General features: G+C 39.2%; 1 protein-coding gene and 1 long non-coding RNA gene across 2 annotated transcripts in view; one reads left to right on the top strand and one right to left on the bottom strand.

Annotated features, from left to right (window-relative positions):
* The window catches only part of TRHDE (thyrotropin releasing hormone degrading enzyme), a 447855-nt gene that overhangs the window by 237565 nt on the left and 185305 nt on the right, over window positions 1-24985 (bottom strand). The window lies entirely within an intron of this gene.
* LOC133247125 (uncharacterized) lies at window positions 967-22694 on the top strand. Its single transcript, XR_009736265.1, has 3 exons — window positions 967-1440; window positions 14278-14399; window positions 22546-22694. It is a non-coding gene; the product is annotated as an uncharacterized LOC133247125 (long non-coding RNA).

The raw sequence follows: 24985 nt of genomic DNA, 5'->3' as shown, positions 1-24985 counted from the left end.
TACTTTCCACTGTTAAAAATAATAATGAAGCAACAACTCATGGAACTGAGTAAGACAGTGTTCTGACCCTCCCTAATTCATCCTTATTTTCTTCATTTCAGAAAGTCAAAACAAACATGAATATCCCTCACCCCAAAAACATCAGCAAGTGTATATTGTTTATTGAGTCATTGTTACTAGTTCCTTGATTAAAATCCATTTTGCTGTACACACTACCCTTTGTAGTTAAAGTAACTTGAGTTCTAATAATTGAGGTCCCGATTGCCATTATTAACAAATACTTACAAAATATCCGTCTGTGACAGACACTGCACTGAGTGGGATCTACTTTTGATGTTTTCAGCACACAGTAGCTCCCACTGAGACCAGTGGAGGGGTCTAGACTCAGATACCAGAGTCAGGCTGCCTATAACTGAATCCTGAACCTGCCACTTACCGCCATGGCTTAATCTCTTTGAGGCTCAGTTCCTGTTTTGGTCAAAGTAGGATAATATGTATATACATGTCACATGCATGCTCAGCTGCTCAGTTGAGTCCAACTCTGCAGCCACGTGGACTGTCGTATGCCAGGTTCCCCTGCCAATGGAATTTTCCAGGCAAGAATACTGGAGCAGGTTGCCATTTCCTACTTCAAGGGATCTTTCTGACCCAGAGGTTGAATCTGTGTATCTTGTGTCTCCTGTACTGGTAGGTGGATTCTTTACCACCAGTGCCACCTGGGAAGCCCATGTCATAGGACTGTTATAAAGTTAAAATAAGTCAGTACATGCGTTTGCATGTAATGCATGCTTAATACATCTTATCTAGAATTATTAACATGAATTTAAAGAGATAAATATATTTTTTGATCCCTCTACAAAACAGAAACAGTTTGTTCAAAACTCAAGTCTTGTCAGATGTCAGCTTACTCTCAAAGGCATATATGTAAATCAAAGAGTCAATTTTGTGTGTGTATAAAGATGAATTAAAAGTGGACTTCTGAAGATTCTTACCATGCTGTAGCCCATAAAAATTATCAAACCATATCGGCAGAAAGAGATACCAAGTAGTTCAAAACTTGCCTGCCTCTGACTTCTAATATTTTTCTTATTTGATGTTTTTGGACAAAAATTACAGAGGTCTCAAGGACACCTGCATCGCTACATGAAGTGTTACCATGAGAGATGCAGCTGAGAAATGGGTGACAGGAGGCCAGAGAAGGATGGACTCTGGACTGACTTAGAGCTAGGGGAGGTTCTAAGAAGGCACAGTCATAATTACTTCATAAAGTGCTCACTTGCCATCTGGCAACCTTCTAAGTGCTTTACTCGTATTAACTTGTTTAACCCTCAGACAACCCAAATTCAGAGGAAGGTACTATTATCATTCTGTGTATAAAAGGAAAGTGAAAGAGGTTAATTCACTTGCCCAAGGTCATATTATAGCCAGTAAGCAGTACAGGTAAGAACTGAGAACTGTGCCCAAACAGTCTAGCTTTTATTCCCGATACTCTACTGCCTTCCTCAGAAGCAAAGTGATATAAGTGTTTAGCTTAAATAGGTCATCCTTAAGCCAAAATTACAAATATCAGAAAACAGATCATGGACAGTATGTTTCATGGTGTGTTGATTTAATGAGATACTAACATGAAGCTAATACATAGATGATAGCAGTTACATGCTAAAATTTCACATTAAAATAATAGAATCTGTGTGGGTTACAGGGATGTTTATGACACTTAAGAAGAGAATTCACACTGCATTATATTTGACCTGTCCTGATCCTTTCTTGATAGTGTCAAACAGAATGTGATTCTAGAAGCAAGAGAACAAGAGAGTTTAGAGAAATAGTTCTCTTTTCTTCAGTACCTCAACTTTGCTGAACTTTTGAATATCCTGATTCTGTAGGGCATGTTGGACTGATTCTCTAGGAATATTACTAAAAGTAGCATTAACACTTGTACCTCAGCCATGTCTCATTACCGAGCCTGACCCCATAGGAACCCTGGGAAGCCTAGCAGATGGCGTGTGCCTGACAAAACAAAACAAAACATCATTATTTTATAGTAGCACCTCCGAAATAATTCCAGTGAAGTAATTAGGATAATGTCTTCATATATAAAGCATTTTAACATTTCAGTGGGTTTGAATTATGATCATCAAACTAAACAAAAAGCCAACATGACAAAAAGGAAGAGTGGATGATTCAGTTAAACAAGCTGGTGAATCATCTGGATTAGAAATAAATCTGGTCATACTCCATATTTTTATTAATGACCTGAAGAGGTCCACACTTTCTTAATTAAATCTATAAATGCAACTAAACCGACAGGGTATTTTCAAAGGTTAAGCTAGGACAAAAGTTAAAAAGAAGCATCTTCACCTTAAGGAAAATATTTTTAATAAGTAGAAGTACTGCCATAAACTCTCACTCAAAGCACCATCAATTATCATCAAACAGAGATGCTCTTTCAATAAAGGTCAAATTTCACATAATAAAACACTTGAGGATAGACACATGGCCCTGATTTTAAGAGAGGTTTCATCGTTTATATTTTCATTTAGTACAAAAAACCTCTCTCTTGTTTTTATTGGTCATAGGGGAAAATATGTGAACAAGTAAAAAATTAAATTTTCACCTTCCATCATTTATACTTATATTTTGCCTTTCCTACTTAATGAACCAGAAACTCTCTGTTTGCTAGTAATAACATAATTATGTCCTTGGGAACTTGGTTTTTATATTGCAGCTATTTATTCCTTTACCTATCAGGTCATTAGTTCAAAATTATATGTTTCTCTTGTAACAGCTGATAATAATAAATTCTTACATTGCATCCCAAAAGAACCATGAAAAGAATTCCTAACACCACTTCATTCAGAGCACAGTACAACAAGGAGTTGGAGAAATTTTGACCAAAAATGTACGCCCAACTATGGCTCTATTTCCACTCAAGTATTGTATCCACAAAATTAAATCAAGTGCATTTTGAATGAGCACAAGAAAAGCCTGATAACTTTATTAATGTCATAAAATTAGAAGCGGCCTGTAATAACCTCATTTAGGAGAGATTAAGTCAAGAATCATTCATTCCTGAATAGCTTTCAATCCCATTTTAGGGGAATTTGGTTTAATCACCCAAAACAGGGATCTCTCAACCCAAAAGACCACCAACACTAATGAACTGATATCATAAAGATCCATTCCTACAAGATTAGTTAGATAAGCTGCTGAACCTTGAGGGAAGATTTTCATTCATTTGTGAAAAGGAATTATCAAAGTGGCTTCTAATTTTATCCGATTACCAGATATGGATAATGGTCATGAAGAATGACAGGAATGACATCCATTTAGAAACAATCTTCTGGTGATGAGAAAGAATTTTTAAAGGGTGGCATATCATCTGGGGCTTCCCTGGTGGCTCAGATGGTAAAGTGTCTGCCTGCAATGCGGGAGACCTGCCTTCGATCCCTGGGTCGGGAAGATCCCCTGGAGAAGGAAATGGCAACCCACTCCAGTACTCTTGCCTGGAGAGTCCCATGGACAGAGCAGCTTTGTAAGCTACAGTCCATGGGATCGCAAAGAGTTGGACGCAACTGAGCGGCTTCACTTCACTTCATATCACCTGGGTTCAATCCCTGGGTCAGGAAGATGCCCTGGAGGAGAGCATGGTAACCCATTCCAGTGTGCTTGCCTGGAGAACCCCATGGACAGAGGAGCCTGGTGGGCACAGCCTATGGAGTCTCAGAGTCGGACACGCCTGAGCGACTTAAGCACACATCATCTGCAGCTCACTTCAGTGAGTTCTCCAGTTCCTCTCACTCATTTGACCCATGAAGGCACCTAAGCTATTTAAATTTGTCGCCCTTGTTCTATAGTCCAAAGAACACATCTTCCTTTTTCTCTTCGGCTCTAGTTAGGATGTACCTCCCAGAGGAAGAAACGTGAGGGACAGCAGAAGGAGAGAAGAAGTGGGATTCACTCCCACAAAGTGTGAGGCTTCGGGGGATGCAGAATGATTGGGTAGGCAGAATGCGTTGTTGGCTTTTTTGTTGTTTTGTTTTGTACCAGAGCCTTTGGTTCTTCCCATGACTGATGTGGCCTGGAAGTTAAGAGGTACAGAGGTACACATTAAAATGGGGGATCTCAGTACTAGAAAGAACCTATGAGGTCATTGTGTCCATGGTTCCCCCAAACTGGCCCCAACATGAGAATCATTGAAAGACATTTATTTTTGGCAGGAATTTCGGTAGGAACTGATCTAATCTATGATTCCAAAGATTCCCAGAATGGTGGCATGAGGAGCTTTCATATCCACTCTTCAACAAACCAAAGCTGATGAAAATAATGGAAACAATAAACATAAAAAACTTTGAGGGACTTCCCTGGTGGTCCAGTGGTTAAGATTCAGCACTTCCACTCGAGTGAGGCACAGGTTCCATCCCTGGCTGGGGAACTAAGATCCTGCAAGCCAAGCACAGAGCAGCAAAAAAAAAAAAACACTATAAAACAAAATTTTGGAAATGCCCTAAAGATATTAGTGCCAAAGAACTGATGCCTTCAAACTGTGGTGCTAGAGAAGACTATTGAGAATCTCTTAAACAGCAAGGAGATCAAACCAGTCAATCCCAAAGGAAATCAACCCTGAATATTCCTTGGAAGGACTGATGCTGAAGTTGAAGCTCCAATACTTTGGCCACCTGATGAGATGAGCCAACTCACTGGAAAAGGCCCTGAAGCTGAGAAAGACTGAGGGTAAGAGGAGAAGAGGGAGGCAGAGGATGAGACAGTTAGATGGCATCACCGACTCAATGGACATGAGTTTGAGCAAACTCTGGGAGACAGTGAAGAACAGGAAAGCCTGGCTCAGGGCAGTTCATGGGATCCCAAAGAGTTGAACATGACTTAGCAACTGAATAACAACAACAAAAGATATATAACAAGTGGGAAAATATTTATTTTTAAAAAAATTTATTAAGTTCTCAGTAAGAAAGGTCAATGCAAAGAAATAGAGGAAAACAACAGAATGGCAAAGACTAGGGATCTCTTCAAGAAAATCAGAGATACCAAAGGAACATTTCATGCAAAGATGAGTTCGATAAAGGACAGAAATGGTATGGACCTAACAGAAGCAGAAGATATTAAGAAGAGATGGCAAGAATACACAGAAGAACTGGACAAAAAAGATCTTCACGACCCAGATAATCACGATGGTGTGATCACTGACCTAGAGCCAGACATCCTGGAATGTGAGGTCAAGTGGGCCTTAAAAAGCATCACTACAAACAAAGCTAGTGGAGGTGATGGAATTCCAGTTGAGCTATTCCAAATCCTGAAAGATGATGCTGTGAGAGTGCTGCACTCAATATGCCAGCAAATTTGGAAAACTCAGCAGTGGCCACAGGACTGGAAAAGGTCAGTTTTCATTCCAATCCCAAAGAAAGGCAATGCCAAGAATGCTCAAACTACCGCACAATTGCACTCATCTCACATGCTAGTAAAGTAATGCTCAAAATTCTCCAAGCCAGGCTTCAGCAATATGTGAACCGTGAACTTCCTGATGTTCAAGCTGGTTTTCGAGAAGGCAGAGGAACCAGAGATCAAATTGCCAACATCCGCTGGATCATGGAAAAAGCAAGAGAGTTCCAGAAGAACATCTATTTCTGCTTTATTGACTATGCCAAAGCCTTTGACTGTGTGGATCACAAGAAACTGTGGAAAATTCTGAAAGAGATGGGAATACCAGACCACCTGATCTGCCTCTTGAGAAATTTGTATGCAGGTCAGGAAGCAGCAGTTAGAACTCAACATGGAACAATAGACTGGTTCCAAATAGGAAAAGGAGTTCATCAAGGCTATATATTGTCACCCTGCTTATTTAACTTATATGCAGAGTACATCATGAGAAACGCTGGACTGAAAGAAACACAAGCTGGAATCAAGATTGCTGGGAGAAACATCAATAACCTCAGATATGCAGATGACACCACCCTTATGGCAGAAAGTGAAGAGGAACTCAAAAGCCTCTTGATGAAAGTGAAAGTGGAGCGTGAAAAAGTTTGCTTAAAGCTCAACATTCAGAAAACAAAGATCATGGCATCCGGTCCCATCACTTCATGGGAAATAGATGGGGAAACAGTGGAAACAGTGTCAGACTTTATTTTCCTGGGCTCCAAAATCACTATAGATGGTGAATGCAGCCATGAAATTAAAAGACACTTACTCCTTGGAAGGAAAGTTATGACCAACCTAGATAGCATATTCAAAAGCAGAGACATTACTTTGCCAACAAAGTTTCGTCTAGTCAAGGCTATGGTTTTTCCTGTGGTCATTTATGAATGTGAGAGTTGGACTGTGAAGAAGGCTGAGCGCTGAAGAATTGATGCTTTGGAACTGTGATGTTGGAGAAGACTCTTGAGAGTCCCTTAGACTGCAAGGAGATCCAACCAGTCCATTCTAAAGGAGATCAGTCCTGGGTGTTCTTTGGAAGGAATGATGCTAAAGCTGAAACTCCAGTACTTTGGCCACCTCATGCGAAGAGTTTACTCATGGAAAAGACTCTGATGCTGGGAGGGATTGGGGGCAGGAGGAGAAGGGGACAGCAGAGGATGAGATGGCTGGATGGCATCACTGACTCGATGGACGTGAGTCTGAGTGAACTCCGGGAGTTGGTGATGGACAGGGAGGCCTGGCGTGCTGCGATTCATGGGGTTGCACAAATTCGGACACGACTGAGCGAGTGATCTGATCTGAAGAAGGGTGTGAGTCACCTGAGCCACAGTCACTCCCTCACTCACTCTTGTCCCCAGGTCACCATAACGGGAGCTCCACTGTGTCACCCACGACCCAAAAAATGGGGCTCAGAAACGCTCTCCCACCAGCTCTCACTCACAGTCTCTCCTAGAGCAAAAGGTAGCCAGCATTTCTCCCCAGCCCCAGCCCCACACTGCAGAGACTAAAGCCCAGGCCTGCACAAAAAGAGATCAGAAGCTTCCTTTCCATATCCAGCCCCAACTTGTGCAGCAGAGACTGCCTCAGGCATGGCAGGCTGAGAACACTGTGCCCCAGGGGCCTTGGCTTCAGGTTTCTCCTTGGGCAGAGGGCCCGGGCTGGGAGATGCAGGCCGGGACACTAGAGGCTCCTGCGCCGGCCTGGAGCCACTTTCATAAAGCAGAGGTTTTACTCCGAGAGAAGCAAGGCAGAGTCTTCATGCCCAGTTCCAAAACAGTGGCTCAGAGATTTTACCTATGGCAAAGACAGGCTATACACATGAGCTACTGAGAAGTTATCCCCATAGATTTCTTTATCTGGAACAGAAGGAACAAAAATAAAAATCTATAGATACTCTAAGAAACCATGGATATTTTGCTAGTAAGCATTTAAAACGAGGCTTGTAGCTACATAAAAGCAACAAACTAAACCACTGGCCAATTTGTTTGCCAGAGAGAATCAGAGAAAGAAACAGCTAAGAGCCCTCAAGGGTCAAAACAATCCTCCAAGACTGGCCTCTAAATTGCTCCCACAAAGCAGTCTGAATTTTATTGGACTAGAGTTTAAAGAATTCATACTAATTCACCAAATATTCTTTCCAAAAAAATAGGAAAGGAGGGAACACTTCCCAATTCATTTTATAAGGCCAATGTTATCATGACAACAAAACCAGACAAGAGATCAAAATCACAGGAATTATTATAAATACAGGCACAAATATCATCAAAATACAAGTTAACAAAATCCATAAATATATAAAAAGGATTATATACCATGACCAAATGAGACTTATCCCAGAAATGCAAAGTTGGTGTAATATCCAAAAACGAGTAATGTTGGACACCATATCAATAAAATAAAGGACAAAACCCACACATCTCAATAAAAGCATTAAAAGCATATGAAAAAAATAAAAACTAATGTCACTTCATAATTAATAATGAAAAGGGAACATGTATATATATATAGAAATCATACACACACACATGAATGTTCACCATCACACCTATCACATTCTTTATAATGGTAATTTATAAAATTAGTTGAATAATTTAATGCATCCAAATCCTGCAATATCCTGTGGTTGTCTCAAAAACTTCCATGTTGGTATATTTGTTCTTATGTATTGACTTGTAAATATATAATATATGCCTAATATATTAAGACAAATTTTATAAAACTTAAATATGTAAAGATTAATTCAATATATGCAGAATAATTTAACCCAAAATGTTAACAGCAGTACTATCTAGCTGTTGGGATTACTGTTTTATTTTTCTTTTATTGTTTTCTTTAAACTTTCTATGTTGTCAGAGGCTTAACAATGATGTGGAGCTTTACAGACAGATCACTTGACCCCACCCTCAAGCTACTGCACTTCTAGAGGTATGACATAGGGAATATGAGCTTTTCCAAGTTCTCCAGGTCATTTGGACATAGCCAATATGGCAGAGTTGTGTGGGTTTTTTTTTAATTAAAAAGCTTTATTTATATTTTGAATAAGCAATACATTCAAATAATCAAAGTCCAAAGGGGAAGATTGTGATCTTTCTGGTCCTACCCCCGGTCCCTCCACCCCAGCTACGGGGTTTAGATATCAACAGTCTATCTAATCTCTAACCTAATAAGAGAATGGCCTCCACAACATCTCAAACATAGTACCACCCAGCTACACATGAACAGATAAAGGGAAAGGGAGTTCCCAATCTCAGATAGCAGACCACCCTATCATCAGAGAGCTCTATTTGTTAGTATGCTCCCTTGGTGTTGTGGAATATATTAAAACATATTAAATATAGTTTAGGCCAATATATTAAAAGCCACCAATTCATGCTAGACTTATCTGCATTATAATAATGGTGCATAAACTCATGTGGGAGAGTGATACATCCTACTGAGGGACGTTCTTCCCTAATGTTTCCCAACCCCTCCCATACACATGCACACAAAAGCCAGGGATCTAGATGGAGCAAATTGGCATTGAGATTGAAAGAGGGAAAGAAAATAAGTTCTCTGGCATGGTATCCTCCCTGAGCTATACTAACAGGAAATCATCCTACACAGTGTGAAATACGGCAGAAGGAAATGCCTTACAGCTCTACCCAAAAGCTGAGCAGGAGAGGCTGGACCCTAGGGAAAGGATGCAGAGAGGCAAAAGGGTTATAGAGAAAGTTCAAGAAGTGAACATACGTCAGTCCCCTTTCAGCTCTGGCACCATGACGTGCATGTGTGCTAAGTCACTTCAGTCATGCCCCACTCTTTGTTACCTGATGGACTCTAGCCCACCAGGCTCCATTGGATTCTCCAGGCAAGAGTACTGCAATGGGTTGCCATGCTCTCCTCCAGGGGATCTTCCCAACCCAAGGATCGAACCCATGTCTCCTGAAGCTCCTGCATTGCAGACGGATTCTTTACTGCTGAGCCACTGGGGAAGCCCCAGGCACCATGACACTCATATGAAAATTAGAGAAAGAGCCTTGTCCTCCAGATTATCCCACCTTTTAGATCAAGGGGTTGGCAAACTACAGCCTCTAAGGCCAAATCCAGCCACATCCATGCATTTACATATTTTCTATGGCTACTTTCAGGCAACAGCAGCAGGCAGAATTCAGTAGTTGTTTGTTATGGAATATGAATAACTAAGAATTCACTTTTAGTTTACTGAGTGATCAAAGTTCTAAAAACAGAACTACCATATGATCCACCAATTCCATTCTTGGGTATATATCTGGAAAAAATGAAAACTCTAATTTGAAAAGATGTGTGCATCCCAAATATGCTAGCATTCATAGTAGCACTATTTGCAATAGCTAAGACATGGAAGCAATCCAGTGCTCCTCAACAGATGATGGGAAAGATGTGAGGTAGATAAATGGATGGACAGATGGGTAGCTACCTGGAGGAATATCACTCATCCATAAAAGAATATTGCAATTTGTAGTAACATGGATGCACCTAAAGAATATTATGCTTAGCAAAATAAATCAGAGAAAGAAAAAAAATGTATCACTTATAAGTGGAATCTAAAAAATAATACAAATGAACCCATATACAAAGCAGAAACAGACTCACAGACATAGGAAGCAAACTTAAGGTTACCAAGTAGGCAAGGGGAGGGGAAGGGACAGATTAGGAGTATGAGACTAACAGATACAAACTACTGTACATAAAATAGGTAAGCAACAAAAACTTACTATATAGCACAGGGAACTCTACCCAATGTCTTGTAATAGCCTAAAATGGAATATAATACAAAAACAAAAGAAACAAAGCCAAATCCCAATGCTGTACACTTGAAACTAACACAATATTGCAAATCAACTATACCTTAATTAAAAAAAGAAAAAAGATTGCACTTTATAAACTTATAGAGAAGGAAAGCCCAATGTATATGTTATTCATTTCTATGTGGGCATTTTGTTCATTAAAATACATTAAAATTATTATTATTATATTCAGCAATGAGAAAATAGCATGTGCCAATGCAATTATTTCTTTAATCAAGTATGTATTTATTTAGGATATATCCAATAATACATCCCTATGTGCTTTAAAACCATATATATCTTGAATTATTGAGAGGTTATATGTATGAGATTCACTTGCCATGTATTGCATTTACTTCACGCTACAGCAAATGATTCCTTAATAATGTTAGCTCCATCCATACCACTAGCTTGATCATTTGATTCATCATAAGTGTTTATCTGGCATGAACACTTGGTATCTTACTTTTCTTTTCTAAATCCTCTGATTTTATACTTATAAGCTTCAGAAACTCCAATAGTCCCTGAGCTTCCTAATTTCTCCAATAAAAATTTTGGCTATTGCTGTTGTTATCCATAGCACCAAGCATGGTTTATTTGTTACAGATCCATTGTTGTTGTTCGGTTGCTAAGTTGTGTCCAACTCTTTGCAATCCCATGGATGGTACCACACCAGGCATTCCTGTCCTTCACTATCTCCCAGAGTTTGTTCAAATTCACATCTGTTGAGTTGGTGATCCTATCTAATCATCTCATCTTCTGCTGTCCCCTTCTCCTTTGCCTTCAATCTTTCTCAGCATCAACATCTTTTCCAATGAGTTGGTTCTTCCCATCAGGCAACCAAAGAATTGGAGCTTCAGCATCAGTTCTTTCAATGACTATTCAGGGTTGATTTCCTTCAGGACTAACTGGTTTGATCTCCTTGCTTTCCAAGGGACTCTCAAGAGTCTTCTCCAACTGCACAGTTTGAAAGCATCAATTCTTCAGCACTCAGCCTCCTGTATGGTCCAATTGTCACATCTGTATATGGCTACTGGGAAAAAAAAAACCATCGCTTTCACTATATGAACCTTTGTCAGCAAAGTGATGACTTTGCTTTTTAATACCCGCTCAGAGGTTAAAGCATCTTCCTGGGATGCAGGAGACCCAGGTTCGATCCCTGGGTCGGGAAGATCCCCTGGAGAAGGAAATGGCAACCCACTCCAGTACTCTTGCCTGGAGAATTCCATGGACTGAGGAGCCTGGTAGGCTGCAGTCCATGGAGTCGCAAAGAGTCGGATACGACTGAGTGACTTCACTTTCACTTTCACAGGTTTGTTATAGCTTTCCTTCCAAGGAGCAAGCATCTTTTAATTTCATGACTGCAGACACTGTCCACAGTGATTTTGGAGCCCAAGCAAATAAAATCTGTCACCCTTGCCATTTGCCATGAAGTGATATGACCAGATGTCACAATCTTAGTTTTTTGAATGATAAATTTTAAGCCAGCTTTTTCACTCTTCTTTTTCTCCCTCATCAAGAGCTCTTTAGTTCCTCTTCACTTTCTGCCATTTCAGTGGTATCATCTGCATATCTGAGGGTGCTGATATTTCTCCCAGCAATCTTAATCCCAACTTGTGCTTTATCCAGCCCAGCATTTTGCATGATGTAATCTGCATATAAGTTAAATAAGCAGGGTGACAATATACAGCCTTGAATATACTCCTTTCCCAATTTGAACCAGTCCATTGTTCTTTGTCCGGTTCTAACTGTTGCTTCTTGACCTGCATACAGCATTCTCAAGAGACGGGTAAAGAGATCTGATATCCCGAGCTCCTGAAGAATTTTCCACAGTTGTGATCCACACAGTCAAAGGCTTTGGTGTATTCAATGAAGCAGAAATAGATATTTTTCTGGAATTCCCTTGCTTTTTCTATGATCCAGCAGATGTTGGTAATTTGATCTCTGGTTCCTGTGCCTTTTCTAAATCCAGCTTGTACATCTAGAAGTTCTTGGTTGTTGAAGCCTAGATTGAAGAATTTTGAGTATAACCTTACAATATAGGAAATGAGCCCAATTGTATGGCAAGATCCAAAGTAAAAAGCAAATAGTTAAATAAATTAAAAGATAAAAATAAATAAGTATATTCTTTCCATTAATAATACAGCACAGTGTCAATGTTTTCCTCTTAAATTGTCGCTTTCCACTAGGGATGGAACAGAAACATGGCACAAAAGATCATCATCTCCCTGAGACCTGAGGCCAGGGAAAAGCCCTGGCTTCCGTTTATTTTCAGTCTTGCTCGTAATAACTTCTTTCAAGAGCTTTCCATCAGCTGTCGTGAAGTGAGGGTCTTAACTGAAGGCAAATTATAGAAACCCAGTTGACTTGATAACAGCACAACTGCTAAACTAAACAAAGCTAACACACACACAATCTGGTCAAAAACTGCCTCAAACTCTTCTACATGTCCAGCTTGCTCAAGCTCTTCTATAATTTTAAAACATTAAATACCTTATGGAACAGTTGGGAACTATAAAACAAAGTTTGATAGTGACTATATATTGTAGGCATATTTAACCAGGAATACACAAGTTGCACTGGCTGCAGAAATTAACCCAAATAAGAAGCAAAACAGATCCAGTATAGCTTTTTAAGGGAAAACATGAATTTGCTGGTCCACTGAGTGCCAGCACTTTCTGAGCTACATTTGAAAAGCATCTGGGGAGTCTGAGCCACACTAACCACCACAACAAAATGCATATTGAATTGCTTTTTTGGATCAAGATATTCTAAATCCACAATAAAATTTAATGTAAAACACAAGACCAGTATTGCTTTCATTTCTCTTAGAGGAGTAAATTTTTTATAGTAACTTCAAAAGTTACTATAAAATGGTTTTATAGTAAATTTTTAAAGGATTTTTTTTTTCCTTTCTTAGATTTCTTCTCTCTCATTTTAGTTTTAAACATAGTTGTTTGAGGAGAATCCCTTGACACTATGACAATAGCAACTATGTTCTGTAAAAGAATTTAACATTCTTTTATTAAATAGTTATTGAATGGCTACAGGCTGTGAGTTACTCAAGGAGGTACAAAGATGAATAATCAATTGCCTCTTCCTTCAACAACTTTAGAATTAGAGGGATACAAGCGTAACAAAGTAACAAGGAAAGGATTAGTGTTGCTGTTCAGTCATTAAATCCTGTCCAGCTCTTTGTGACCTCATGGATTATATTAATAGCATGCCAGATTCCTCTGTCCTCCACTATATCCCTGAGCTTGCTCAAACTCATGTCCATTGAGTTGACGATGCCACCCAACCATTTCATCTTTTGTCACCCCCTTCGCCTCTTGCCCTCAACTTTTCCCAGTGTCAAGGGTCTTTTTCAGTGAGTCAGCTCTTTGCATCAGGTGGCCCAAGTATTGGAGCTTCAGCTTCAGCATCAGTCCTTCCAAAGAATATTTAAGGTTAATTTCCTTTAGAACTGACTGATTTGTTCTCTTTCCAATCCAAGGGACTTGCAAGAGTCTTATAAAACACCGCAATTCAAAAGCATCGATTCTTCGGTGCTCAGCCATTTTCATGGCCCAACTCTCATATCTGTACATGACTACTAGAAAAACCATAGCTTTGACTATGATGATTAAGGGTTAAAATTTACTTAGGAAAGTATATTTTAGTACAAGTTAGTATGGGAAGAAGAAATGGAATTTAGCAAGGGAAAACAAGGGACTTCACACATAAGATAGGGTTTCAGTTAGTCCCTTGGTTTAGTTTTCTGAGGCTACTGTTACAAATTACCACAAATATAATGACTTAAAGCAAACTGATTATCTTGGGTCTCACTAGGCTAAAAGCAATGTATTGGAAGTGCTGGGGTTTTTTTCTGGAGGCTGTAAGAGTGTTATGGGTTGAATTGTGTTCCCCTCAGAAAAGGTATATTGAAGTCCTAACTCATGTACCTATGAATGAAATCTTACTTGACAACAGGGTCTTTGTGGATGTAAACAGATTAAGAAGAGGTCATCAATATGAGCCCTAATATGATTTGTATTTTCAGAAAAGGAAAATCCTACATAAAGACAGAGACACACAGGGAGAAGATGAGAGAGGCAGGCATGGCAGTGATGCAGCTGCATCCCGAGCCAAGGAACACCCGACATCCACCATCACCACCAGAAGGTAGGAAGAGGCAAAGGGAAGACTACCCAGAGTCTCAGAGTGTGCATGATCCCACTGGGACCTTATGTGGACTGTTAGCCTCCAGATCTGTGAGGGAATACATTTCTGTCCTTTTAAACTATGCAGTGGACAGTACTTCATTACAGCACCCCTAGGAAACCAATACAAGGACCAAATCTGTTTCCTTGCCTTTTTCAGCCTCTGGCAACCACCTGCCTTTCTTGGCTGATAGCTCTTTTCCTTCATCTCCAAACCCAGCACGGGCAAGTCTAGTCCTTCCCCTGCCAAACTACAAGCACTGCTTCCTTTGCCACACCTCCTTCTCGGGTTGCTCCTCTTCTCTCCTCTTCCACTTTTAAAGGTCCTTGGGATTACACACAATACACCCAGATAATCCAGGATGATTTCCCTATTTTTTGTTTGCTTCAGTTCAGTTCAGTTCAGTCGCTCAGTCATGTCTGACTCTTTGCGACCCCATGAATCGCAGCACGCCAGGCCTCCATGTCCATCACCAACTTCCAGAGTTCACTCAAACTCAAGTCCATCGAGTCAGTGATGCCATCCAACCATCTTATCCTCTGCTGTCCCCTTCTCCTCTGCCTTCAATCAAGACTGTTATAGACAGATATTTTACAGTATAATTATTATTAATAGTTTATCTAAAAGCTCATATCACAGTTACATTTTTTAGTTTTGTTGTTGTTGTTTAGAGGTACTTTCTCGTTGACAAGCTTGTGACAGATATAACAATATAGCAATTTTTAACGTAGAATAAACCTAGGCACTATGAACATTTTGTGCTTAATGTTGATGACTCTTCAGTTCAGTTCATTTCAGTCGCTCAGTCGTGTCCAACTCTTCGCGACCCCATGAATCGAAGCACGCCAGGTCTCCCTGTCCATCACCAACTCCCAGAGTTCATTCAGACTCACGTCCATCGAGTCAGTGATGCCATCCAGCCATCTCATCCTCTGTCGTCCTCTTCTCCTCCTGCCCCCAATCCCTCCCAGCATCAGAGTCTTTTCCAATGAGCCAACTTTGTTTGCTTACTTGCTACTTTTTAGCCATGCCATTTGGCATGCGGGATCTTAGTTCCCCGACCAGATGTTCAACTTCTTCCCCCTGCAATGGAAGCAGGGAGTCTTAACCACTGGAGCACCAAGGAAGTCCCGATTTCCCTATTTAAGTAATCAAGCAGCCTTGATTCTATCTTCAGTTTAATTTCCCATTTAACATATGGGAATATGTTTCTGAGGTATATGTTTCTGAGATAATGATGAAGGCATCATTAAGGGACCATTATTCTGCCTACGGAGAAGGCAATGGCACCCTACTCCATGGAGGAGCCTGGTGGGTTGCAGTCCATGGGGTCTCGAAGAGTCAGACACAACTGAGCGACTTCACTTTCACTTTTCACTTCCATGCATTGGAGAAGGAAATGGCAACCCACTCCAGTGTTCTTGCCTGGAGAATCCCAGGGACGGGGAGCCTGGTGGGCTGCCGTCTATGGGGTCGCACAGAGTTGGACACGACTGAAGTGACTTAGCAGCAGCGGCATTCTGCCTACCACAGTCCATAAAGCAGAGTTCTCAGAGTGTGGTGGACACATCACCTTTATCATAATCACCTTAGTGTCAGATTCTTAGACTTTGCTCCCTATTTTGTGAGTGGAGACCAGAAACTAAAAATCAAGCAGGATTTCTGATCGGTGATCTTGAGAAAAAAAAGTATCTCAAATGAAAAAGACTTTGAGTGTATATATAAAAAGAGAAAAATGAAGACCATAATCATGGAAACTTAGTGTAGCTTTACTCTGTCGTTATTTAGTTATTAAGTCATGTCTGACTCTTTGTGACCCCCTGAACTGTAGCCCACCAGGCTCCTCTGTCCTTGGGATTTCCCAGGCAGGAGTACTGGAGTGGGTTGCCATTTCCTTCTCCAGGGAATCTTCCCAACCCAGGGATCTAGCCTGAGTCTCTTGAAGGTGGATTATCGATGGATTCTTTACCACTGAGCCGCCAGGGAAGCCCAGCCTTACCCTAGGGAAAGATAATCTAAAGGAGATTTGTGAAAAACCAGTTTGGAAATGAGGATGATGCCAGAGTTCAAGAAGTTTGAGGACCAACTTAAGTGAGTTTAATTTCACCTGGGGAGTCAAGAAACCAAAAACATTACAGAAATACAATAACTTACTTATTGAATACATATGTTTTTTCTCCATAAAGCAGTTTATACCCGGAAGAGTTAAATGAAAACAGTCAGTTGTCTTTGAAGATACAATATTGAAATAATCTCATTTTGTATTATTCAGTTATGAGGCCATAATTTCTTTTTTTTTTTTAATTAATCCTACCTTAATCCATTTCTTTCCAAGAATAAATCCCTGGCAAGAACTAAAAAGACAGATTGCTAATCAAAATCTTTCAACCACTTGGCACTGTTACATAACTATATCACAGTTACCTTTCACTGCTAATGAATATAGACTTGGAAGACTGTATAGGGAATGCAAAGATTAAATGGTAGTAGTTGTAATAAATGTTAGCCTTTTCCAATGCAACATGATGCTAACTGCTAGTTAACCAATTTTCAAACTCCTGTCATTGTTTCAAAGTACACTATAAAATTGGCAAGATTTTCATACCCTTGTCACTATTATCAGAACCATAAAATCACAACTGAAAAAGAAACTATTTCTAGAGATAAAAATTTAATACAATATAAAAGGTGAACAGTAGCAGCCTCAGAATATTTTAAAACAATTTTCCAAGATGAGAGATAATGAATCATTGTAGCTATGAAAAAGACACAAGACTTTATAACAATAAATCTATGTCAATACTAAGGAATAAGAGTAGATATATATATATCTGTTGTCTCTGTAACATAAAATATTTGGCATTCTGGTTTACACAACATTTCCATTTAATAGAGTATTGGAATATATACCTATCTTAGATTTTACAAAAAATACCCTGAAGTAATGCAGCTTTTAAGTAACTGGGTCATCCCAGTGCATCAGCCCCAAGCATCCTGTATCATGTATCGAACCTGGACTGGCGATTCATTTCATATATGATATTATACATGTTTCAATGCCCTTTTCCCAAATCATCCTGGGGAGGAAGGTAGGAGAGGGGTTTAGGATGGGGAACATGTGACACCCGTGGCGGATTCATGTTGATGTATGGCAAAACCAATACAATATTGTAAAGTAATTAGCTTCCAATTAAAATAAATAAATTTATATTTAAAAAATTAATAATTAAAAGTCATAACTGAACTGCCATCACCAGCATAAATGAACCTTAAAAACCTTACATACGTAGCAGAAAATAACGTAAAGACTGCTCTAGATTTTCCCACTTCACTCATTGTCCAAGCAAAACAAAACCAAATCAACCAAACAAATTAACCAAAACAGCACATCGTTGTTAGATGGCATTTTTCAAAAAACGCCCCCAGCGATGTCTCCTATCCCTCAGGATCTTCCATGGTGTGATCTCTCAAATCTCCCCCTGCCTTGAATCTGGGTTGGCTTTATTTTTTTAGTGTAAAAGATTTCTTTTACCATATGTGAAATAGATGACCAGTCCAAGTTCGATGCATGAAACAGGGCACTCAAAGCCAGTGCACTGGGACATCCCGAGAGGGACGGGAGAGGAGTGAGGCGGGAGGGGTGCAGGATGGGGATACATGTACACCTGTGGGTGATTCATGTCAATGTATGGCAAAACCACTGCAATAGTATAAAGTAATTAGCCTCCAGTTAAAACAAATACATAATTTTTTTAATTTAAAAAAGGGTTCTTTTTATTATGTGTAACATAGGCAAAATTATTTAAATCAATAAATTTTTAAGGAATTTCATATGTTTCAATTCTTTCCACTAAGGGTTACCTTCCCTTAGGCTGGCTTTTAAGACTCTCTTATAACCCACAGAATTTTCATAGCAGAATAATGCTTCGTGTCTTCAGAGACCAGGTCAGAGGAAGCCCTACAGTTCCTGCCTTGGTCTCTGGGAATGTTCTTTCCGTGCGTTCATTTTCAATCCATTACCTCTCAGAACCAGTTGTTGTGCAGTAACAAGGCCAAGCCACTTAGAGATCACATGTATGTACAGGCGTGTCATCAGTCACAGCTTTGATCTCGGACACAGCTTCAATTCCCGCCCACTCCCAGTTATCAGAGGTGTAAGAAGCTTACCAATCACCCCAACCTCAGAATTTCCCAACTGCAGCTAGAAACTGTGGAGCAGACACAAGCCACACAATCCATGATCCCAGCAAATGGGTGTGTGGTACTACTGAGTTTGATTTAATTTGTTACGCAATACAGATAACTTGACATTAGTTCAAGTTCATATTTTGTATAAAAACTATGCTAATCCCAATGTTAGTCTGATAAAAAAAAAAAAAAGATCCAATATGGTATATTATTCTGGCATTCAGGAACCATGCCACATGTACTACAAGTCTTCACCTGCAGGCTTAGAGCCATGCCCAGCCCTGAGATCAAGCTGAGAACCTAGCCTAAGAGTATATTAGGACTTGCTTCCCCACTGTAGATTGTGATCTGACATCCCAAAGCTGGAGACAACCTCAGTACATGTGAAATTAATGTAGAATCTCCCTACATATCTTCCTTGTGGCCAGTTTGTGTGATTAGCTGTATGCAATAATCGCAGGTAGAACTGAACTGAGTCTATCTAGACGGTGCCTTAATCCCCTTGGCTTTTTTAATGACCTTTTCTCTAGAGCTAAATTCTGCTTCCAGGAAGTTATTCAAGCTCCCCTTACTCTGAATAAGAATCTATTATGTATCTTACCATGCAGACCCATTGTACCTGATGCTGACTTGGATCAGAGAGGTCCCAAGTGCCTTGGACTTGTCTATGTAAACAGTTTGTACCTTCCATTGTAAGTCCCAATCTTGTTCAAAGGTTGTTCCCTCAGCTCCTTACCTTCATCCTATGAAAATTAGGATACTAGGAGTGTCTTGCCAGATAAAGAATCAAGAACATAGGACAAGGCTGCAGTTTCCAAACTTAGAGATGGACTGCCTGGATCCTGACTTTCAGAGTTCTAAGCTAGAGCTCCTTAATTATATCCAACCTGTTTCAGAACTGACCTTTGAATGTGGGGTAGATCTGAATCAACTGATAGGGTCAAGTAAGAGTAAGATGTAGCAGAAGGTAGAGGCCAGAGAAAGGGCAATTCTTTATAGTAAGAACCTCCACTACAGTTTGTGGTGGCAGTCTCTAGAAATGCATTCTAGAATTGCTATCTTTTTTAAAATTTGTTGATTTGTTGGTTGTGGCTTTATTAATTTGTCTTTTTGCTTCTTTGGAAAATGGACCATTTCCATTCTTATTTTCCATGAATTTCCAAAGATATTCCCATAATAGTTTAGCAGATTCTGCTGCAATTTACTGGAACACGCTTCATCAAGGTCTGGGAAGGAAATGTAAGGAATGTGAAATAGATGACCTGGCTACAATTTACCAGATCTTTTAATTCATATTAGTTATCGCCTTTAATCTCCTAAATTCCAGGAGCTACTGTGTTCTTCCTAATTACTGTGTAAGGATACGGAGACTCAGGTTAAATATCTTGTTGTTCAGTTGCTAAGTTGTGTCTGACTCTTTGTGACCCCACAGACTGTAGCCCACCAGGCTCCTCTGTCCATGGAATTTTTCAGGCAAGAATTCTGGAGTGGGTTGCCATTCCCTTCTCCAGGGGATCTTCCTGACCCAGGAACCGAACCTGAGTCTCCTGCCTGGCAAGATACTGAGACTCAGGTTAAATACCTTGCCCAAGTTCTAGCAAGGAAGTGACCGAAGTTCAAGTTCTGCTAGACTCCAAAGCCTATGCACCTTCCACTATAAGGTTAAACTTGCTTGGGGTAGGATGTCTAATTTTTCTTAATAAATGTTATTCTCATTGGTCTGAGGATTATTTTCCTTCATTGAGAAGAGGAAGGAAGAAACACAGTTGAAAAATTTCTCTTCTTCTTGCCATCTGTCCCCAGGAAACCAGCCACTCCCTTTATTTGCTTGCTCCTAACATACTTTGCCCTTTCAAGTATTACTAGCACTTTTTTTCCTCTGAAAAACCTTCATTTAAATCTGGATTCTACCTTTCAGATTTGTTTCATTTAAGCCCATGCTGCTCTTCTATATTCATGTATGACCTGAGGTACCTTGCATCTCTTTGGAATTCTCATCTCTGAAATGAAATAACAATAGCATCCAACTTACAGTATGTCATGAAATTTAAAGCACAGTGTGGTTGTAGGAAGTGCTCAGCGAATGTCATCTATGATTTCTACCATCACCCTTGGTCATCCACCTCTCCTTCCACTTTTTGCTGCATATCTTTTAACATCTTTCCTCTGACAAATCTGCTTTCTTCCAACACTGATTATACTGTCAGATTTTATTTGAAGTTATTTTTCCATTCCTCTTAGTTCATCTACTGATTTTTTTTTGATAACATCTATATTTTTGTTTCTTTTCAAAGAAATGAATATTGTAAAACCTTTTGCTGGTACTGGTTGACTTGAGTCTTACCTTTGCCTGCATTTATTTCTTTTCTCACATGTAATTTATTTTTTCACTGAAGGGTAATTGCTTTACAATGTTGTGTTGGTATCCGCTATACAACAATACAAATCAGCTATATATATATATATGTGTGTGTGTGTGTGTGTGTGTGTGTGTGTGTGTATATATATATATATATATATATCAGTTCAGTTCAGTTCAGTCGCTCAGTCGTGTCCAACTCTTTGCGACCCCATGAATCGCAGCACGCCAGGCCTCCCTGTCCATCACCAACACCTGGAGTTCACTCAGACTCACATCCATCGAGTCAGCAATGCCATCCAGCCATCTCATCCTCTGTCCTCCCCTTCTCCTCCTGCCCCCAATCCCTCCAAGCATCAGAGTCTTTTCCAGTGAGTCAGCTCTTCACATGAGGTGGCCAAAGTACTGGAGTTTCAGCTTCAGCATCATTCCCTCCAAAGAAATCCCAGGGCTGATCTATATATATATATCCCCTCCCTCTTGACATTATGCATTCTTAAGTCTCCATCCAAAGAGTTCTACACAGATTTTTGACTACAATTTTGAATTGTGATTTGTTTAAATACCTCTTCTCTGATTACTTCTTGGACAACAAAATTGCTTTTCTCTAGAGTTACTTCACATCCCTCACTTTAGTGTTTACATAGACAGATTTGAGCTTCCCAGGTGGTGCTAGTGGTAAAGAACCCATGTGCCAATGCAGGAGACATGACACATGGGTTCGATTCCTGGGAAGATCCCCTAGAGGAGGAAATGGCAACCCAATTCAGTATTCTTGCCTGGAGAATCCTATGGACAGAGGAGCCTCGTGGGCCATAGTCCATGGGGTTGCAAAGAGTCAGACACAACTGAAGTGACTCAGCAAACAGCATAGCACATGGCCAGATTTAAGTCAAAATAGCAGTATGTCTACTTCTATTTCCCAAGAAAATAAAGTAACTTTTGCTCATCATCATTATCATTGTGCTTCCTTGTTAACTTTTTTTAAAAAGAGGCTGTTCTGAAGTGTCTGGGCTTCCCCTGTGGCTCAGCTGGTAATGAATCCACCTGCAGTGCAGCAGACCTGGGTTTGATCCCTGGGTTGGGAAGATCCCCTGGAGAAGGCAAAGGCTACTCACTCCAGTGTTCTGGCCTGGAGAATTCCATGGACTATATAGTCCATGGAATCACAAAGTGTTGGACATGACTGAGCAATGTTCACTTTCAGTTCACTTACTGAAGTATCTTCTTTTTTAGCAATAAAATGCATAGGGGACAACCATGCTTCTTGGAAGCAAAAAACAAAAGACAAAATACTTTTATAGGCTTGACCTTTGACTCAGCACTTGATTTGAAACAAGAAGACCTCTTGATTCTTTCTTTTTCTCACCTGAAATACTGGGACAATAATGTTTTCCCATTACTGGTATGTGGATTAATGAAGCAATATAAAAACTTTGAGTACTTCTGACGAAAGTTGCTCTATTATCATTCCAATTTCCCCTCAAAAGATAGAAAAATCAACTCACCAATCTCTATGGAAAGTTTTTAAAAATCCATTTTGCTCACTTTTTCTAACAGAGCTGGAAGAGAAAGAAGTTTGCATAGGAAAAGATACAGATTCAAAGATGTTGTGCTGTATTTTGTCATCAGAGCCACGAAACATTATATAAGAAATTTTATATGCAATTGGAAGCTTTTAAATATTTTAAATATGCATTTATCTACAAAAGTAAATAGGCATTTCTCAAGTAAGTATCACATATTTTTCAATCATCCATGAAAGTATTTATCTTACATACTGCTACTAAGATGGAATATAAAAAGAGAAACATTGAAGTAAAAACTTTGAGTCATGCCTGAACAAATATGAATTAAAAGTTACTCTTGAGAACCATTATTGATTCACATCTTTATGCCTCAAAGAAATTTTTAGCCACTCACTCTCTCCTCCAGTTATGTTTGATAATAAGAATTAATAAAGTAGGAATTACAGAAAGATTTAAACTTTAGTGTAAATTCTGAAATATATTTAAAAATAATACCTAGGACATCTGAAAACACAAGTTACCCTAGCTGATTTCAATCTACTTCCAAATAATTGTCATATATGAAATTTTCATTTTTCTACTACATTCAGTAAACAATTAACACAATGAATGTCCCTGTGTAATTAAGACTGAAAAATATGGAAACGACTCACCAAAACTGGTCAATAGACTTATAAGAATAAAATATATCATTAATGTTTGTGGGAAGAAAATTATACTTATTTATACCTAAGGCTTATTCAGATGATTAGACTCAGAAGCCATGTCATCTAGGAAATTAGGAATCAAACCAAGAAAAAAACTTCAATAACAATATAAAGTATATGCACCAAGTATAAATTCATGGCCTAGAGATTGGGAAAGCAAAGCGGAAAAGTCCATCACAGAGCACTAATACAAATAAAATCCAGTAAATGAACATTACTAAGCCCACCTCTCCAGAATTCTTCCTTTCCTTGGAAAACAATTTCAAACCCAAATCATCAACATTATATCATCAGCACGATACAGATAGCATCAGTGCTCATAGCATCTCCAATATGCAAAATACAAATTGTTTTACAAAGACTCAGTAAGGTCTTGGTTTGCCCCAGACTGCACAGGGCAGAAAAGAAAACCAGAGTAATCAAATAAGCCAAAGCTGATGTGAAATTGAAAGAATAAGAGTTTAATTCTATAATCTTCACCAAGGCTAAACTCCCACTGATTCTAATTATATATCTACTGAGAAAATACAATTGAAATTTAAGACTATTAAAGTCATGTTCTAGCCTCCTTGAAGTTACTACATTTGCTGTTTACAGATTAGTGGCAGAACCAAAAGAATTAAGAAGTGAGAAACAAAGAAATGAACTACAGCAATGGTTTTCCAAGCAAGGTATTGAGAGACTGGGCAGCATTATATCACATACAGAGTTCTCATTTGTAGAAAGGACTCCATTGCTAAAATCCTGAAATACAGATTCATGAACTAATAAATAGTGACAGAACCTGCCATAGAGGAAACTGAAAGGGTCTCAGCATCAGACAAATATAACTAAATTCAAAGCCTTGTTCATACCCTCACTAATTTTTAAAAACAAGAGCATATTAACACCAGCTTCACAGGAACTACTGGAAAAGAGTAAATGCTTTAATGCATGTAAAGAGATCAGCAAAGAGTACTAAATGAATGAATTATGCCCTCCCCCTCCAGCCCAAAGATACTAAGCAGGGATCAATTAATAAACCCCCATGTCTCCACCAAAACTAAACACTATCAATATTAAAAACTTAGTGGGAAAACAGTTTTATAGCTCACCCTCTCTGGTAGGTTATCACAGTGATTTACAACTTTACTGCCAAAAGCGTGGTCCCTCCTGCTTACCTAACCACAAATTAAGTCACTTTCTTCTTGACCTCATTTAATCACCATACTCCATTCTAAATTCTAGGCTCCTGGACAGAAGGTGGTACAGAGAAACTCTTTGCCTTTTTAAATTCATTGTCTAAAATTAAAATCTAGTAATGCCTTTTTAACCTTTCTTTCTTTGTCCTTTCTTCTAATTTTATGCAAATGAATTATCACATCAAGGAGCTAGCAATGAATATTTGGTTAGTACTACCACACAGAATTTTCACGTCTTATGTTTACCGGTCTTGTAAATTAATCCAAGGGTGTCCATGGATACCTGATTTCCCCCAATATATAATACTTTATTTCCCCTGCTACTAGTTTATAAAGCAACAAATTTCATTAATTCCCTAAAAAATATTCTAAGTCTTTATTTAAGCTTTGCTTTGGCACCAATTTGTTATATTCTCAAAATCATGCAATTATTCATTTTCCTATGTAAAAAACATTACACCAACCAGTATAATCATATAAGAGAATAGCAATTCCAGGCTACACAGAATGAGTAAGCACAAGAGAATTTGCTCAAAAGTCAGTTAATTACCAAAATTTGTATCTACTGTGTATATTAAAGCAC

Source organism: Bos javanicus, chromosome 5 (assembly GCF_032452875.1).
Source record: "Bos javanicus breed banteng chromosome 5, ARS-OSU_banteng_1.0, whole genome shotgun sequence".
Lineage (NCBI taxonomy): Eukaryota > Metazoa > Chordata > Mammalia > Artiodactyla > Bovidae > Bos > Bos javanicus.
The sequence above is the reverse complement of the archived record's forward strand: the minus strand, read 5'-3'. Positions and strand labels throughout refer to the sequence as shown.